The following is an 18,794-nucleotide window of genomic DNA, read 5'->3' on the forward strand; positions in this document are numbered from 1 at the left end:
GAGCCTGGCAGGCTACAGTCCATAGCGTCCCACAGAGTCGAACACGACTGAAGTGACTTAGCACGCATGCAGTCTTTACATTTAAGGGTTCAATACAATTTTGTTGAAGACGAGGTCACCAGATGCTTTGGAGGAAGAGAGGATACAAATAAAAACATAAATCCACTGGGGCAAGCATGTTTGAAAGTTGAGAATCATTGTAGAAACAGACTGCTGAAATATTTTAGAGTGAAGAGAGACCAAGAATTCATTTGGTGTTGTCTTTAGGCAAATAAATTATTCTTTTATGGATGAGACAACCAAGTTCTAATGATATTGACTAATTTAGCCAAGATCATGTGCCAGTGAAGGATGGAAGGGGAATTGGAATACAGGTCTCTGACATTTAACATTTACAGAGCAGGGTCCTAGAAAGTCTGAGGACCTCTTAAGAAGAAAGAGAGTGGTCAATAGAAAGAAGAGGATAGTGAAAGGGAGATTTGTGAAAAGAAATACAAGAGAGGGCTTATAATGAATATTCTTGTTCTGTTCAGTTTTCTGAAAACCTAAAAAGTAATTTCCATAAAATTAAAGAAAATTCAAAATATCCTTCTAATTTTAAATACCAATAACTCCTAAGATACCTGACTAGATTGAACAAACACAGGAATCCAGGCACAAGGACTAGATATGTTTATGATCTCCTTTCATGCTGGATGGATGGTCTCCAGATTATGTTCTTTCACCAGATGGAGCTTTGGGGTATATACCACACTCACATGTGCATGCCAGGCTGCAGTGAACTCAATGCGGTGGGGAAACCTTGCCACAGCAGAAATAATTGACATTTCCTATGAAATATTAACATGAACATTGGAGAAAGAGTTAGAAAAAGAATGATCATCAATATTAGGTATGTAGTGCATTAAGGAGAACTCACCCATCTTCCTATCTTTTAGGCAATAGCAGTATCATAAAAAGAAGGTAAAATCTAACATTGCATAAGCATTAGTATGATCATCCCCATGTACCCTCTGGACTCATTTCTACAGCTACATCAAGGCTCTCCTATCAGAGATGACCCACTTCTTTTCATAGAACAGAGATATATAGGAGATAGAAGAAGAAGGAAACTAAGGCAAATGAGTAGATAGATCCAAGTTTAAAGAAAGGAGACTCAAGAATTGTACTATGAATGTGCTTAATTCGCTAAGAATGTGTGTGTGTGTGTGTATGTGTGTGTGTATGTGCAGTCAAGTCTGTGCTTAGTCCAACTCTTTCCCACCCTATGGACTGTAAGGGATTGAACCCATATCTCTGCATCCCCTGCATTGCAGGTGGATTCTTTACCACTGAGCCACTGGAGAAGCCCTTGATAAGAATACCCATAGGCTAAACAAAGCACTAATTAAAATATTTAGAGTAAGGTACAGTTACTATACAAAGTCATTCTCAACCTTTAAATTAGGAGAACATGCTCAGTAATCCCTTCAAGTAGCCAATATTTGAATGTTCTTACTGTATCTTGCAACATTACACTAAGACTCTCAAACTGTAAGGCTACTTCACGTGGAGCCAAAGCCAGTGGCATTTTCATGTGTAGCCTATATTTGCTCCTTCATCATAGTTTGAAAAATTATCAACTCATTCTATAAGTTTTTGGTAAAATGTCCATTCATCCTTGATGTGGATATATTTGAAAAGCCAGATTTCAAAACCAAAAGAATAACTTAGGAGGGAATACACTTAAGTGGTTAAGAAATGCTTTCATCTACCAGGAAGAATCATTATTTAGGAGAACAGCTTAAGGATAGAATTGATGGAGAATAATTTCCAGTGGAGAATCAATGGAGAGTGAGTATGTTAGAGAAAAAGTAAAAACAAAAAATTGACTGAGATGACCATGCGTGTGTATTGCCAATCTGGTTCTGTGCTTTTGTAACAAGTGTTAAAATGTTTTGATGAAATATTATTAATAATGTGCGTTATGTGCTTATGATATTGAAAGTCACTTTGCTAAATTTAAGGATTATTTCATTTAATCCATGCAGACCTTAATATGGATGATTTGCATTATTTCTTTTTTATAGATAAGGAAACTGAGAAAAAATAATTAGGTAAGATGTCTGTAACACATGAGAAGGGACAGAGCTAGGATTTAAAACCTAACAGACATACTCTGAGTAACCATGCATTTAACCACCATGCTTTAATTTACACCTCAAATACATCAATGTGGTCCATGCTAAGTTGCTTCAGTCATGTCCCACTCTGTGCAACCCCGCCAGGCTCCTCTGTCTATGGGATTCTACAGACAAGATTACTGGTGTGGGTTGCTATGCTCTCCTTCAGGGGATCTTCCCGACCCAGGGATTGAACCTGCGTCTCTTGTCTCCTGCATTGGCAGGTGGGTTCTTTACCACTAGCGCCACCTGGGAAGCCGCATATACATCAGTGTTATGATCAATTTTTATCAAACTTAAAAAATAATATACAAAGCCTTATTAGAAGAACAATTGTGTGAGATTTCCCATTTTGAGAAACACTGACTTAAAAATATAAAGTCGCATTCTATGAAAGAAGCCACTGTTATGGACTGAAAATTTGTGTCCTCTCCCAAATTCATATATTACAGCTTCAACCCCCAGTATGACTGCATTAGGAGATGAAACCTTTAAGGAAGGAATCAAGGTTAAATGAGGTCATAAGGCTGGGGCCCTCGTCCAATAGGCTTAGTTATAGGAAAAGACATGAGAGAACTCTGTGTCTCACTGTGCACAAGAGTGAAGGCCAAGTGAGGACACATGGAAAAGGTGGCCAGCTGCAAGCAGGGAGACCTGTCAGCAGAAATCCAATGGGCCAATACCTTGATTTTGGAAGCTTCCAGAACTGTGAGAAAATAGATTTCTGTTGTTTAAGCCACCAAACTTATGGTATTTTGTTATGACAGCTGAGCTAACTAAAACAGAAGCTTTGAGTTGTAAATTTTCATTTGAAACAAGGAGTTATTTGTTTTAAACCTGTGAGATGATTTCTAAAGATAGCTATTGAAATGTAAATCTAAAATTACAAACTTTTTACGGAACGCTTACCCTATTTCCCCTTAAAAATTATGTCCTTGATTGCCAGTGTTTGTGAATCTTTCATAGGACAAAACCTGGGCTAACCATTGTGACAGATCTTGTCAGTAAATTATTATTTTTCCTGCATTCAGAAATTAATATAGCCCAATTATTTGTAAGTAGTGAATTAAAATAAATCTTAAAAAAAAATAGAGAATATAGAGATGTCTACAATCTTTCCTCTGGTATTTGAGCTTCCCAGGTGGCACAGTGTTAAAGAATCTGCCTGCCAAGCTGGAAACGAGGATTCATCACTGGGTCGGGAGGAGGAAGTGGAAATCCACTCTAGTTTTTTTGTCTGGGAAATCCCATGGACAGAGGAGTCTGGTGGGTTACAGTCCATGGGGTCGCAAAGAGTCTGACAGGACTTATCAACTGAGCACAAGCGAAGTAAAGAAGCACACCGCCCACAGCATTCTTGAATGTTTAAGGTAGGAATCCCCTCCCTTTAGAAAAATGGAACAAAGTTCTTATGAAGAACAGTGTCACATTTAATTAAAATAAAGATAAATTCGAGAACAATTTTCAAAGTATAAATTTTGCTTCCAGTTTGCAGAGATAGATGAACATATAGTTAATGCATCGTCCACTACAATACACAAATTCCTCTTTAAATGGAGATGATGTTAGAGTAATATATAAGTAGCCACTATCAACAGTAAAGAAGGTAATCCATGTGAAGCCTTGAAAACTGTCAAGTTCTATTGAAATGTCAAGTCAATCATCATTTTTGAGTTGTTTGCTCTAAGTGACCAATACCACATTTTGAATTTAAATCATGTGGCACTTTACTGAAAGGAAGTAATCACCATGTAAGCTTAGAAAACAAATGTAACACTTTCTGAATGACCAAGCCTAGCATTTTTACTTTATGTAACACATTATTAAGTATGGCTTAATGACAAAATCATCCATAAAAACTATGAATTTTGTTAAAGGTCTAATAGAATATTACAAAACCAACCTGACAAAGGATCTGTTCTATGAATAAATTCAATTTTAGAAATTATAAAAATAGTTTAATGTGGCAGATTTCTACAGAAAGGAGGTATTTAATTTTAATTCCACTTGCAGATAGCAAGCACCTGCTATGTGGAAGGCACTGTGCTGGTTTCTGAGCCACAGTGAGAAAATGATTGTGTGTCTGCTGCTGGTTGTTTCACACGAGATTTTTTAAAAATAAGAATATATTTGTTTTACAATGCTGTGTTAGTTTCTACTGTACAATAAAGTGAATCAGCTGTACGTATACATATACCCCCTCCCTCTTGAAACTCCTTCCCAGCTCTCATCCCACCCCTCTCAGTTCAGTTCAGTCACTCAGGCATGTCCGACTCTTTGCGACCCCATGGATTGCAGCACGCCCGGCCTCCCTGTCCATCACCAGTTCCCAGAGTTCTCAAACTCATGTGCATTGAGTCGGTGATGCCATCCATCCATCTCATCCTCTGTCGTCCCCTTCTTCTACCACCTTCAATCTTTCCCAGCATCAGGGTCTTTTCAAATGAGTTAGTTCTTCTCGTCAGGTGAGCAAAGTATTGGAGATTCAGCTTCAGCATCAGTCCTTCCAATGAATATTTAGGACTGATTTCCTTTAGGATGGACTGGTTGGATCTCCTTGCTGTCCAAGAAACTCCCAAGAGTCTTCTCCAACACCACAGTTCAAAAGCATTAATTCTTCAGTGCTCAGCTTTCTTTACAGTCCAACTCTCACATACATTCATGACTACTGGAAAAACCATAGCCTTGACCAGACAGATAGTTGTTGGCAAAGTAATGTCTCTCCTTTTTAATTTGCTGTCTAGGTTGGTCATAACTTTCCTGCCAAGGAGCAAGCGTCTTTTAATTTCATGGCTACAGTCACCATCTGCAGTGATTTTGGAGCCCCCCAAAATAAAGTCAGCCACTGTTTCAACTGTTTCCCCATCTATTTGCCATGGAGTGATGGGACTGGATGCCATGATCTTAGTTTTCTGAACGTTGAGCTTTAAGCCAACTTTTTCACTCTCCTCTTTCATTTTCATCAAGAGGCTCTTTAGTTCCTCTTCACTTTCTTCATAAGGGTGGTGTCATCTGCATATCTGAGGTTATTGATATTTCTCCCACAATCTTGATTCCAGCTTGTGCTTCCTCCAGCCCAGCATTTCTCATGATGTACTCTGCATATAAGTTAAATAAGCAGGTGACAATATACAGCCTTGATGTACTCCTTTTCCTATTTGGAACCAATCTGTTGTTCCATGTCCAGTTCTAACTGCTGCTTCCTGACCTGCATACAGATTTCTCAAGAGGCAGGTCAGGTGGTCTGGTATTCCCATCTCTTTCAGAATTTTCCACAGTTTATTGTGATCCACACAGTCAGAGGCTTTGGCGTAGTCAATAAAGCAGAAATAGACCCATCCCTCTAGGTCATTATAGAGCCCCGAGCTGAGTTCCCTGTGCTATACAGCAGCTTCCTACCAACTATCTCACTTACACATGGTAGTATATATGTGTGCTGTGTGTGCTAAGTCTCTCGGTCGTGTCTGACTCTGTGTGACCCTATGGACTATATATAGTCTGCTAAACTTATCTGCCCATGGGATTCTCCAGACAAGAATACTGGAGTGGGTTGCCATGCCCTCCTCCAGGAGACCTTCTAGATCTAGAGATTGAAGGATTGCAGATTTAGAGATTGAACCCACGTCTCTTATGTCTCCTGTATTGGCAGGCAGGTTCTTTACCACTAGCACCACCTGGGAAGCCCATCAGTGTATGTATATTAATCTTAATCTCCCAATTTGTCCCACCCTCGCTTCCACCCACCGTGTGTTCACATGCCCATTCTCTATGTCTGCCTCTCTATTCCTGCCTTGGAAATAGGTTCATCTGTACCATTTTTTAGATTCCACATATGATCTGTTGGTCGTAGAGAGGCAGGTGTTTGTAGAGAAATTTAGATCAAAGTTCCCAAGTAATTGGTCTGAGGAGTGGGATGAAGTAGATAAATTCAGAGTATAAAATTGAGAGTTCACCAAAAAAAAAATAGTGGAATATTATCCTTACACACCCACTTTATGGTTAATATTGGATTGTCAGTCACAGGCCCATCTTCAAATATATAGTTCATGCAGCAAGCAGTGATCTTCGCTTTTTGATTGTTGATACACAAAGCATCCAGTATCGATAATGATGCACTAGCGACCTAAACAGAAGAGCCATTTCCAAACTTTTTCTTTTTTTTTCCTTAATGCTGAACCTGAGAGGTATGTTAAATCTGGTGCTTGTGCAACTACTCCAGTTTTTCTACAAAAGAGGAAGGAAATTCCTTTCAATAGGAAGCAAAAAAAGATCAAGTTTAAAAATGATATTTGCTTAGGTGTGTATAACTTCTGTGTTGTCATCTCTCTTTTATAGGTGGAACACATTCTTTGTTTTCAGGATCTAATCATCAGTAGACTGGTTTGGGGTTTTTTATTTTGTTTTTAATTTATTTGGCTGTGCTGGGTCTTAGTTGCATCATGTGGGATCTAGTTCCCTGTCTAGGGATTGAACCTCCACCTCCTGCGCTAGGAGTGTGGTGTCTTAACCACTGGGCCACCAGGGAAGTCTCAGCAAGCTGTTTTTAAGGTCTTAAAGTCTTCAAAGTCCTGATGGCTGGTTTTTGTGAATTTCTGACTTCCAATTTAGCGAGAGAGTGCCTGGATGGGCTATTTCATCCATTATTGCCATGGTTTCCATCCTTGTGTTCAGTTTTTAATTAAAGTGTACTAAACTATATCAATCAGATCTAAGTAGGGAAATAATTGTCCAAATTAAAAAACAAAAACAATAAAAATTCTTACGGCTGGTTGATTTCAAAATATTGAGTGCCTTACATCCATGGTTGTACTGAAAACTACCAGTTTTGTTAAACTAAAGAGTTAATTATGTAGGGTTCTTATGCCAGGAAAGGGGGGCACGGGTTTTTTTTTCTTTCTATATCTGTCAATTGAAAATATGCTGTGTTGTAGCTGAAACATGAATATTTTAAAGTAACAGCAAATGCCTATAATTCTTGGCCAGCGGTTCCAGGCATGTCCTTTACTGGCAATGAACCACAAGCAGGGAGAGTCTGTCTCACTGTGCCAAGGAGTTAATTATACCCTCTTAGACTCTCAGGACTAGAGTGTCTTTACTATAAACTCCCCCATCCCCCTTTTTTGCATAAAGTGGAGCAAGTCTCATTGCTCATCAAATTGTTTTAAGCAGGTGACATTTTCACTTTTCTCTTTGTATTCATGAGTTAATATTTGTACAATCAGGTAAAAAAAGACACTAACTCTGTAACTTAAGTTTCCTTCACATTTTCATATTGTTTCCTGGGGTTCACAGTGTGAATGCAGCCCTGAACCCAGGGGACTCAGTTCCCAGCAGTGCAGTGGCATTGGCCACCAGGCTCTGCAGACTATCTTTAGTTTATACTGTTTATACATTAAAGAAAATAAATGCAATTGAGAATGCCTAATGGAACTTTCTGGCACATGCTACAGGAGGGTACTTAAATATAGTCTGATAAAAAATTAAAACCAATTTATCAAAATGGCAAAACATTCGGTAATTTGGAACACTCTTAATGTCCATTTAAAGTGCAATAGCCAGTAATTTATTCCATTTTGGAGATTTCAAGTTATCAGCATTTAGTGAAATTTATAGCTCTTTCTTAATTTTGCTATTATTTATTTTAGCAAATAGGGGGAATCTTACTCTGCAAAAAAAAAAAGAAAAGAAAAGAAAAAAGTGATGATTCTCATCTTGTGAAGTATCTCAGTGTAGCAGATTCAGTGTAGAAGACAAATTGATGACTTACTATCACCAAAGATTTCAACTTCTTTTATGTAAGCTTTCAGATATGTGGCTTCTTATACTTGAGTATCTTGGAGACCCAACCAGGGAGCTTATTAAAAATGCAAATTCTTGCCTTCTAGACCCAAAGGACTCTGATCAGAAGGTCTGGAGAGTGCCAAGTAATCTGTGCTGATTTTTAACAATCACCCATGAATAATTTTGTTCCTAGGATACATTTTGATAAACACACATTGAGACAGAAAAATCTATGCTTTTTGTACACAATGCCATTTTATATATGAACTACTGGTTAGTAGGTATCAGTTCAGTTCAGTCGCTCAGTCGTGTCCGACTCTTTGTGACCTCATGAACCATAGCACACCAGGCCTCCCTGTCCATCACCAACTCCCTGAGTCCACCCAAACCCATGTCTACTGAGTCAGTGATGCCATCCAGCCATCTCATCCTCCGTCGTCCTCTTCTCCTCCTGCCTTCAATCTTTCCCAGCATCAGGGTCTTTTCATATGAGTCAGCTCCTTACATCAGGTGGCCAAAATATTGGACTTTCAGCTTCAACATCAGTCCTTTCAATGAATACCCAGGACTGATCTCCTTTAGGATGGACTGGCTTGACCTCTTTGCAGTCCAAGGGACTCTCGAGTTTTCTCCAACCCCACTGTTCAAAAGCATCAATTCTTTGAGGCTCAGCTTTCCTTATAGTAGTATTTATATATAGTAGTATATATATATATATTTAGTATTTATATATAGTAGCATATAGTATTAGTAGGTATAGTAATCCTAAAATTAATTAAGGTGTTGATTAACTTCAGTTTGGGGGATTTATAAGATCTGTTAAAAATTCAGTTTGGAAAATTGTGCAAATTTGTATTAACCTGATAAGTTGCACCACTAAGACCAAACCTAATTCATCAAATCAATAATTCATTTAGAAGGCTCTGGTATACACTCAAAGCTATAAATGTTAAATACATAAGATGTATTTTCTTCTCTTAATACAATTCCTGGGGAGATACAGATAATGAAACATATCATCAGAAAATTAACTATAGTAAACAGCTAATATTCATATATGTTGGTAAGAACAGTTGATTTATTGAAAGTGATAGTCTGTTGGATTTCAAACACCTCCTAAAAAATATGGCTTTAGGGAGTACACCCAATGCTGAGGTCTCATTCTGATCATGTATAGAGATAATTATTAATGAACAGAAACACATCTCACTATGGATATTCCAGTTTTAAAACTGAATATAATTTTTCCATCAAGGAACTAGAGCTGGTATCATTGGAAAAGAATGGTTGGCACAGTAAAGGAGATAATCCATGTTCTTTTCACAGGTAAGAGTGAAGGTCCAGTGAACTTCCTAAAGACATTTACTCAATCTTCAAGTATCTCCCCAAACAGAAAAGTTGCTTATAAAGGAATCCTGGAAATCAAGCAGTAGATATCATCTTAGATGTGAAATGATGGTCTAAGCAGAGATTGCAAGAAGACTTCTTCTTGGTCCTATACATTGTAGAGGTCTTAGGGGAGAATCAAACAATTACAGGCAAAAAGGAAATATCACATATGACCTGAAGGACAAGACCGTGTACACGGGCCATTTACAGAATGAGCAAACGAATTCTAGATTTCAGGGAAAAAAAGGCAGAAGAGGAAATAAATCCATGAACCATCCAGGCCTAAATCCTCGGATCAAAGGTTTATCTCCAGCTGCTGGAGGATCTTGGCAGAGGAAGATAGTCTCTGGTGATGAGTGACAAGTTGGAGGAAAGGAGAAGGTGACAGGCAGTTTCTGAGGAATTTGTAGCCCAAGGCATTCCTGGTCCCTGAAGATGGAAGTGACTGTGACAGGGACCTTTAGCAGTTTCATTTTTTTCTGATGTGCTTATCTGAATTTTAAGAACCCAGAACAGAAGAACAAGAAAATTCAGTTAGGACCTAGTTTTACATCCATTATCCAGGCAAGAGGCCACAGAATCAAGCCTATTGAGGCTGTTTATGTTTGCCAAATGAACTATTTCAGATATTAAAATGACATCAATACAGGTTTTTGGAGAAGCTCACTGACATTAATGGCGTTGCCAAAAATGTAACACAAACTTCTGAACATTTGTCATATTTAGGAAGTTCTATTTTCCAGTTCATTTCCACAGAGCTGGAGAAAGGAAACGTGAATTACTGTGGTAGTAAGGGAAGGAAACCAAAATTTAATGAAGGCTTATTGTGGTCTTCACATTGTACTATGTACTTTATACATTGTCTCATTTGGTAAGTTCATAATAAATGTGAACTGTGTTAAAGATGAAAAAGGTAGTGATGTGAAACCTATAGACATATTAGGGATTTAGTAATGAACATGCCATCCCAAGTGACTTTTTAAAAAATTGGAGTAAAATTGTTTTTCAATGTTGTGTTAGTTTCTGCTGTACAACAAAGTGAGTCAGCTGTATGTTTACATATATCCATTTCTTTTCGGACCTCCCTCCCACCCTATCCATCCCACCCCTCTAGGTCATCGCAGAGCACTGAGCTGAGCTCCCTGTACCATACAGCAGCTTCCCACTAGCTATCTGTTTTACACTTGGTAGTGTATTTATGTCAAACCTAATCTCCCAGTTCATCACACTCTCCCCTAACAGTTCAATTTTACTGTGTTGAAAAAAAAAAAGTCATCATCAAACCAACCAACCCTGAGAGCAGTCTGCAAATATGTTCACGTGCAAACCTTTGTTCGTGTTCATCTGTACATCTCTCTAGAGACCTACACAACTTTTATTTAAAATCCTTGGGAGAAAAATGACCTGTTGGGATTTTTCTATAGCAGTTATTGTAGTAAGGATATTAAGAGGGTGAGAGCAACTCATACAGTTATACACAGTGTGGGTTTTATCTGGAAAACTTTTAAGCCGGAGGTTGACAAGAGGTGGCAGACATCTCCACCTTCCCATCATCCTGTAGAGATGTGTGTCAGCTCCTGGACCCATAGAAGTTTGTATCCCACTACTCTACTCTTTTTTTTTTTATTTTCTTTTTCTTATTGGAGTAGAGTTGGTTTACAATGTTGCATTAGTTTCTGCTGTGTCATGAAGTGGTGAAAGAGGATGAGATGGTTGGATGGCATCACCAACTCAATGGACATGAGTCTGAGCAAACTCTGAGAGATGGTGAAGAACAGGGAAGCCTAGTGCGCTGCAGTCCATGGGGTCACGAAGAGTCAGACATGACTGAGTGACTAAACAACAAACAACAGTATATATATATATATATTTCCTCCCTCTCGGACCTCCCTCCACTCCTATTCCACCTACCTAGGTCATCACAGAGCACCAAGCTGAGCTCTTTGTGCTATACAGCATGTTCCCATGAGCTATCTGTTTTACACACGGCAGTGCACATATGTCAATCCATATGTTAATCTCAATCTCCCAATTCATCCCAAACCCCTTCCCTGTCCCCCAGAGGATGGTCCCACCAGTGGCTCTCTTGACCTAGGAGCCCCTGAAAGCACATCTTCAAAGGTTAGTTTGAGTACCATATTCTGGAGTGTGATCCCATAGGGGCAGGAACAAGGGGCAGGCTGAGAAATACACAGAAGGAGGAAGGAAAAGGACCCACGATGAGCTGTCCAGCAGTGCCTGCTATGGCTGGTAACTTGCTTACTATGGAACAGCCTGAGAATTCAAATAACACATGTCTTAGGATCAATCTGCTTAAAGAAAAAGCAGGCAGAATGATTTACCCATTGGCTTCTCTCTCCCTGTGGCCAAGAAGTACCCATTAATTATCCTAACACTCTGCTTCTCTTGTGTCAGAGAAACTCTTGAAGAAGTTTGAGGGACTCATATTCCAAGCCTGAGGGGAGGTACTGTGAGTTCCTTTTGTAGGAAACTGATCAAAACTCAGGGCTGGAATAAACAGTGATGTTTTGGTTAAGTTTATGATATATGTAAATTTCCCTTAAGGTGGAGGACTAAATGTTTTAAACTCAAGCCTCTAGTGGGTTGGGTATCACTGTTACGGGTCAGCTCAGGAGACTTAGGGAAACCGTGGAAAGGCTTAACAATTCCTCCTTCGCAAGTATGGCCATTCACCCTGTGGAGATGTGAAACACAGCTTTTTCTTCTGGGGTGAATGTGGGACCCCAATACAGTGTGCCTTTCATAGTCAGGTAATGAAGAAAGCATGTCCATCATGGCCTTTGGAATTCCTGGTTGACACTCTGTGGTCAGGTCTGGATAGTGAGTGTGTACTCTGCTTAGTCACTCCGTCTGACTCTTTGCGAGCCCGTGGACTGTAGCCCACCAGGCTCCTCTGTCCATGGGGATTCCCCAGGCAAGAATACTACAGTGGGCTGCCATGCCTTCCTCCAGGGGATCTTCCCAACCCAGGGATTGAACCCAGGTCTCTCACACTGCAAGTGGATTCTTTACTGCCCAAGCCACCAGGAAGCACATTTGAAAGTAAATTCATTCTAACCACAGTTTTTTTTAAAAAAAAATGATGAACACTTTAAAAATTTACTTTTAGGCACAGACTAGAAGTATAAAATTGATCTGGTTTACCTGCTAGCATTTACATTGAATCTCATTCTCACAGTTGATGCTCATGAATTGCAAAGGAAAGGTCAGTAAAAGAAAGTGTCTCCCCATCTTGCTTTGCAGGTGGGTACCCATAAGGGTCAAAGAGCTGTTAGAATCCTATTCTTTTAGCTACTTTGCATCCTTGACATCACAAATGAGACAGTTATGTTGATGGTGAGTATTTTCTATTTAAGGAATTTTGCTTTGTTTTGTAAAAAGAATGATTTTTTCTTGATTAATAAAGGTTGCAGTGATTTCCAGGTTTTCCCAGGGTTTTCACTGTGTAATTGACTTACCGTTATCCCGGGCAACACTTGAATGGCTTGGTTTGCTTTTGTTTTCCTAAAAGACCCATACTTTCCTTTCTTGTTCTTGTACTTCCTATCACTCTACTTAAAGCACTTTTAAGTATATTCTTGTACTGTAAAATTAGTCTAATTTATCTTTGCTCAACGTATCTGTGTTTAATATACTTTGTTGATGATACTGATGAACTTATTTGCAGGGCAGGAATAAAGACATGGAAGTAGTAAATGGGCTGTGTATATAGCAGGAGAAGGAGAGGGTGGGACAAATTGAGAGAGTAACATTGACACATATTCACTACTATGTATAAAACAGATAGCTAGTAGGAAGTTGCTTATAACACAGGGAGCCCAGCCCAGTCCTCTGTGATGACCTAGATGGGTGGGATGGAGGTAGGGTGGGAGGGAGGTCCAAGAGGGAGGGGATATATGTATAATTATGGCTGATTCATGCTGTTGTATGGCAGAAACCAACACAATACGGTAAAGCAATTATCCAATTACAATTTTAAAAAATAAAATACCTTGTCTTCCTCTTTTCCAACTCTACAGATAAACAGGGTTAATTTATTTAACCTAGTCACTCCCAAACCCCTTTAACTTCTTATATATTAACCTCTGTTAATCATATTAGGTGATGGAGTCCAAACATTTTATTTAATAAAGAGAAGATCACATCTGTTGAATGTCACTTAAGAGAGTTATAAAAAGGAGGCATCCATCCTTCATTTCTTCCTTTAACAAATGATGGGTGGATCACAATAGGCATAGAATTCTGTCCTCTGTGCTGCGGGACATTGTAAAATGTAAAAGACAGTGGGCTTCCAAAGTATGCAAACTAATTTTGCTAACCCCATTTTGTCAAGTAATTTTGGTATGGGAAATAACCAGTGGGAAAGCAAGTGGGGAAAGAAAATAAGTAGTAAGATTCTGAACAGATGTTCAGCACAGCGGGAGACAGTGTTTCAGACCTGAGATCCAACTTGTAAAAGAAAGTGTGTAGTGGCTTGCATTTTGAAAGGAACCCCAGACAGGAAAAGATTATACTTTGTGGCAAAGACACAACAGGGAGACCTAAATGAAATCATGACTACTTTCCTTGTGGAACCACAGAGAAGAATGTGGGGTTAGGAAGCCCATTAGCAGATGACATGCTTTGGTGGGGTGAGGTGGGGGAGAGGTAGAAGGCAGTACTTTGTGACTGCCTGGGCACTTGTGGTGGGCCATTTGTGTAGGTAGTATATAAGGCTCTGAATTGTATTTTTATTTAGCATCTATTGTGTAGAAAATTATTTATGCTTCAGTCTCATTTTTTTCTAATGTTTCAGAAAACTGGTTATTTATTGCTATGTCGCTTCACTGATGTCCGACTCTTTGCAACCCTCTAGACTGTAGCCTGCCAGGCTCCTCTGTCCATGGGATTTTCTAGGCAAGAATACTGGAGTGGTTTCCCATGCCCTCCTCCAGGAGATCCTCCTGACCCAGGGATCGAACCCACATCTTTTACGTCTCCTGCATTGGCAGACTGATTATTTGCCAGTTATTTGTTAGGTTAGAGTAATTGTGTAAAAACATAAAATCAACAACCAGCAGAAATCCTTTTTAGAATTTCTTAACTTTTAATTTTTAAACCTAAAATCAATGTTGCAAAACCCACAAGAGTAAAATAAAATTTATCTCGCTAGGAAAATGGATTTTCAAATGCTTTCAAGTCCCCTGGGGATTCAAATCCAGCAATACTTGAAGTCATGTCATCCTGTATGCTGTCAAAGCCTGACTGCCATGGGTAAAGTTTGAGACGATTCTGAACCAGCAAAGGGAAGCAGTAGAAAATACACTTAGCAGTTGTGCAATCAGAAAATATTAGACTGCCATTCAAAATACAGTTCCTTGTAGCCACACAGAAATACAGTTCACAGTCACTGAACGAGTTGGGTTCCAAATGGAAATTTGCAAGAATCAAATCTCTCATCAGCTGGGTCAAAAATCAGGAGGTTGCTGGCTCGGTAAAGAATGTGGCAAAAAATAAAATCTAGATGAAAGCATCTTGAGAGTTAGCAGTTCAGACTCTCAGAGAAGTCCAGAGAACAGGGGAAGAAAATGCTTTCTATATCGCAGGTGGGGATAAAAAACAAAAAGAAAACAGGATATTCTCTGGACAAGGTCAGGGAATCCATCAGGAGTGTTTCTAGGCTAAGTGACATTACCGAGTGACCCACTGCTCTGAGTGTTTTTCTTGAACTGCTGCATTGAAATTAACACCTTCATTCTCTGTGTTGTATTTTATTTATAGTGGTTATCTCTCACTCTCTGAAGATGTTGGGGATCTTTACTTGTTGACTTGTTGACCACTTGTCTCTTCCTCTTTGAATGTGGGTTTTGTGCTGGTCACCCTATGCCTCCAACATTGAAGTACTTTACAATTGCTAAATGAATACATAAAAAGGAAAATGAAAATTTTACAGTTACAGTCTTGTCATACCATCATTGTTTTGTACTGTACACAAATGAATGGTAATGTAAGATGCTTTTGCTGATTCAGGCTCAGATGCTTTTGACAGATAGACAGCTTGGGAACAAAAGCATTGTCATAATAGCTTTTGTTGTTTGTGAGGGTGCACAGTGAATTTGAATTCATTTCATTGATATAAGAAGGGAGCAGTATTAAATATAATTTTGGCATAGACATTAAAAAATCACAGCCTTAATATTAGTGCATTTGGTTGTTCTCTCCTTTCTTCCAAAAGAAGAAGTCAAATAGGGTTAGAGTTAAGGTTAGAAAGCATCCCACAATGTTTGACAGAAGGGTGCTCCAACTCCCTGTCCAATTTTTCAGAAACTGTAGCCTGGGTTGTCCTTGTTTTTCCAGTGCAGTTACCATGGAATTGATATGGTATATTCTTAAATATACAATATTTCTCAAATGATGGGACTATTTCTGTACTACACATTTTAAAAATATGTTCAACCTTAAGGGATTATTTAGATCTTAAAAGTATTTTGCACCCAAGCTCATTTGTTCCATCAGTCCCTGACTCCCCTTCAAGCAACTTCCTGTCTCTCCTTTGAATTAGAACTGATATTTTATATCTCATGTGTTACAGACAAGATATGAATTGCACGAGGATAAGGACATTTTCTGCTTCATTCCCTGCCTAGCCTTCAGTGACACGGTAAATGCAGTAACAACATCACCAATTTTCAGATAAATAAAGGAGAAGCGTAGTGGGCTGTTTTAAGCTGTACTTCCCAGGGTATCATATTTTGGTGGAATTCAGAGTAATTCTTGACTGCATGGTTAAAAATCATTCTTTATTACTACTTTGTTTTAATGGGATCATAAGCTTTTTAAAGACTTAGTTTTAATTTTGATTCCATATTTTCAAAAGTAAATAATTGCTAAAAGACATAGCAGTGCTCCTCTGCCCAATCCATCCCACCACTAGCCCCTTCGCCATAGTGATCCCCCTTTGGAAATAAGAAATGCTATCTCTCTTAGCTCTTCTGTTACTTAGCTCTTTACTTATAAATACTACATGTGCTGTGTTTAGTCACTCAGTCATGTCCAACTCTTTGTGACCCCAAGGACTGTAGCCCACCAGGCTCCTCCGTCCATGGGGATTCTCCAAGCAAGAATACTAGAGTGGATTGCCATGCCCTCCTCCAGGGGATCTTCCCAACCCAGAGATCAAACCCAGGTCTCCCGCATTGCAGGTGGATTATTTACCATCTGAGCCACCAGGAAAACCCAAGAATACTGGAGTAGGTAGCCTATTCCTTCTCCAGGGGTACTCCCCAACCCAGGAATTGAACCAGGGTCTTCTGCATTGCAGGCAGATTCTTTACCAGCTAAGCTACCAGGGAAACCCCATAAATGCTACATAGAACATAGATTATCTTATTTTGATTATTAACTTTAAACATTATCCAACTCTATTACAGCTTGGTGACAAATCCATAGTTAGTGTTATCATTATCATGACTAGTGTAAATATTACCCATCGTTGAACCAAATAGAATGCTCTATTTATATGGTTTTTAATAGTATTTTCCCCTGGAGTTAATAAGTGCATTTTTTTCTGTTTCATTAATTACCTAAAAATTATGGCTGAGTCATTATACACCTTCTGATAGCCATGTAATATATTGCCTCATTCAAATTCCCATACAGTCAATTCTAGTTGTTAATGTAGCAATTTCCTTTTCATCTTTATTTCCCCTGAAAGCATCCTTTGGGTGTCTTCTGTATTCTTTAGAAAACCCCTAAATAGATGTTTTCAGGATTGGCTCTTCTTGGTGTGAAGGCTTCTGCACAACTGTCATCTGGATTGTTGAGCACTGCATTTTGGATTTTGAGCTCTCATTCCTCATCCTAAGACTTCCTCCTTCTTGGCTTATCCCTTGTTGTAGATGAAATATGCCTGTAACTTCTGGAAAAACAAGACAAAAAGTAATTATTTTGAGACACAGCATTTCTGAGAGAAGAGAAGCAACAGTCAAAGCAGAAAAAGAAGGACATACCCATCTGATGCAGACTTCCAAAGAATAGCAAGGAGAGATAAGAAAGCCTTCTTAAGTGATCAATGCAAAGAAATAGAAGAAAACAATAGAATGGGAAAGACTAGAGATCTCTTCAAGAAAATCAGAGGTACCAAGGGAACATTTCATGTAAAGATGGGCACAATAAAGGACAGAAACGATATGGACCTAACAGAAGCAGAAGATATTAAGATGAGGTGGCAAGAATACACAGAAAAACTGTACCAAAAAAAAAGGTCTCAATGATGTGATAACCACCTGGACAATGATGATGTGGTCATTCACCTAGAGCCAGACAGCCTGAAGCATGAAGACAAGTGGGCCCTAGGAAGCATTACTTACTACAAACAAAGCTAGTGGAGGTGATGGAGTTCCAGTTGAGCTATTTCAAATCCTGAAAGAAAATGCTGCACTCAATATGTCAGCAAATTTGGAAAACTCAGCAGCGGCCACAGGACTGGAAAAGGTCAGTTTTCATTTTAATCCTGAAGAAGGGCGATGTCAAGGAATGTTCAAACTGCCATACAATTGTGTTCATTTCAGATGTTAGTAATGTAATGCACAAAATCCTTCAAGCTAGGTTTCAACAGTATGTGAACTAAGAGCTTCCAGATGTTCAAGCTGGATTTAGAAAAGGCAGAGGAACCAGAGATCAAATTACCAACATCCATTGGATCATAGAAAAGGCAAGGGAATTCCAGAAAAACATCTACTTCTGCTTCATTGACTACACTAAAGCCTTTGACTGTGTGGATCACAACAAACTGTGGAAAATTTTTAAAGTGATGGGAATACCAAACCACCTTACCTGCCTTCTGAGAAACCTGTATGTAGGTCAGGAAGCAACAGTTAGAACATGACATGAAACAATGAACTGGTTCAAACTAGGAAAAGAGTATGTCAAGGCTGTCTATTGTCACCTTGCTTATTTAATCTATATACAGAATATATCATGCAAAATGCCAGGCTGGATGAAGCACAAGCTTGAATCAAGATTGCCAGGAGAAACATCAATAACCTCAGATATGGAGATGACACCATCATTATGGCAGAAAGTGAAGAGAACTAAATAGCCTCTTGATGAAGGTGAAAGAAGAGAGTGAAAAAGCTGGCTTAAAACTCGACATTCAAAAGCTAAGATCATGGCATCTGATCCCCTCACTTCATGGCAACTAGATGGGGAAGAAACAGAAACAGTGACAGACTTTATTGTCTTGGACTCCAAAATCACTGCAGACAGTGGCTGCAGTCATGAAATTAAAAGAAGAAAATCTCCTTGGAAGAAAAGCTATGGCAAACCTAGACAGCATATCAAAAAGCAGAGACATCACTTTGCTGACAAAGATCTATATAATCAAAGCTATAGTTTTTCCAGTAGTCATTTATAAATTTGAGATTTGGACCATAAAGAAATCTGAGTGCTAAAGAATTGATG

At 38.9% G+C, this 18,794-nt stretch overlaps 1 long non-coding RNA gene across 1 annotated transcript in view; it reads left to right on the forward strand.

The window, feature by feature from the left end:
• Positions 1–2,754: 2,754 nt before the first annotated feature.
• The window catches only part of LOC145531323 (uncharacterized), a 42,797-nt gene continuing 26,757 nt past the window's right edge, over positions 2,755–18,794 (forward strand). The window contains exons 1-3 of the long non-coding RNA XR_014072360.1: positions 2,755–2,870; positions 9,270–9,713; positions 15,925–15,993. This is a non-coding gene — a long non-coding RNA (uncharacterized LOC145531323). The remainder of the gene's footprint in view (positions 2,871–9,269; positions 9,714–15,924; positions 15,994–18,794) is intronic.

The sequence above is a fragment of the Giraffa tippelskirchi genome, chromosome 2, assembly GCF_054371585.1.
Source record: "Giraffa tippelskirchi isolate mGirTip1 chromosome 2, T2T-mGirTip1v1.2.pri, whole genome shotgun sequence".
NCBI classification, from domain to species: domain Eukaryota; kingdom Metazoa; phylum Chordata; class Mammalia; order Artiodactyla; family Giraffidae; genus Giraffa; species Giraffa tippelskirchi.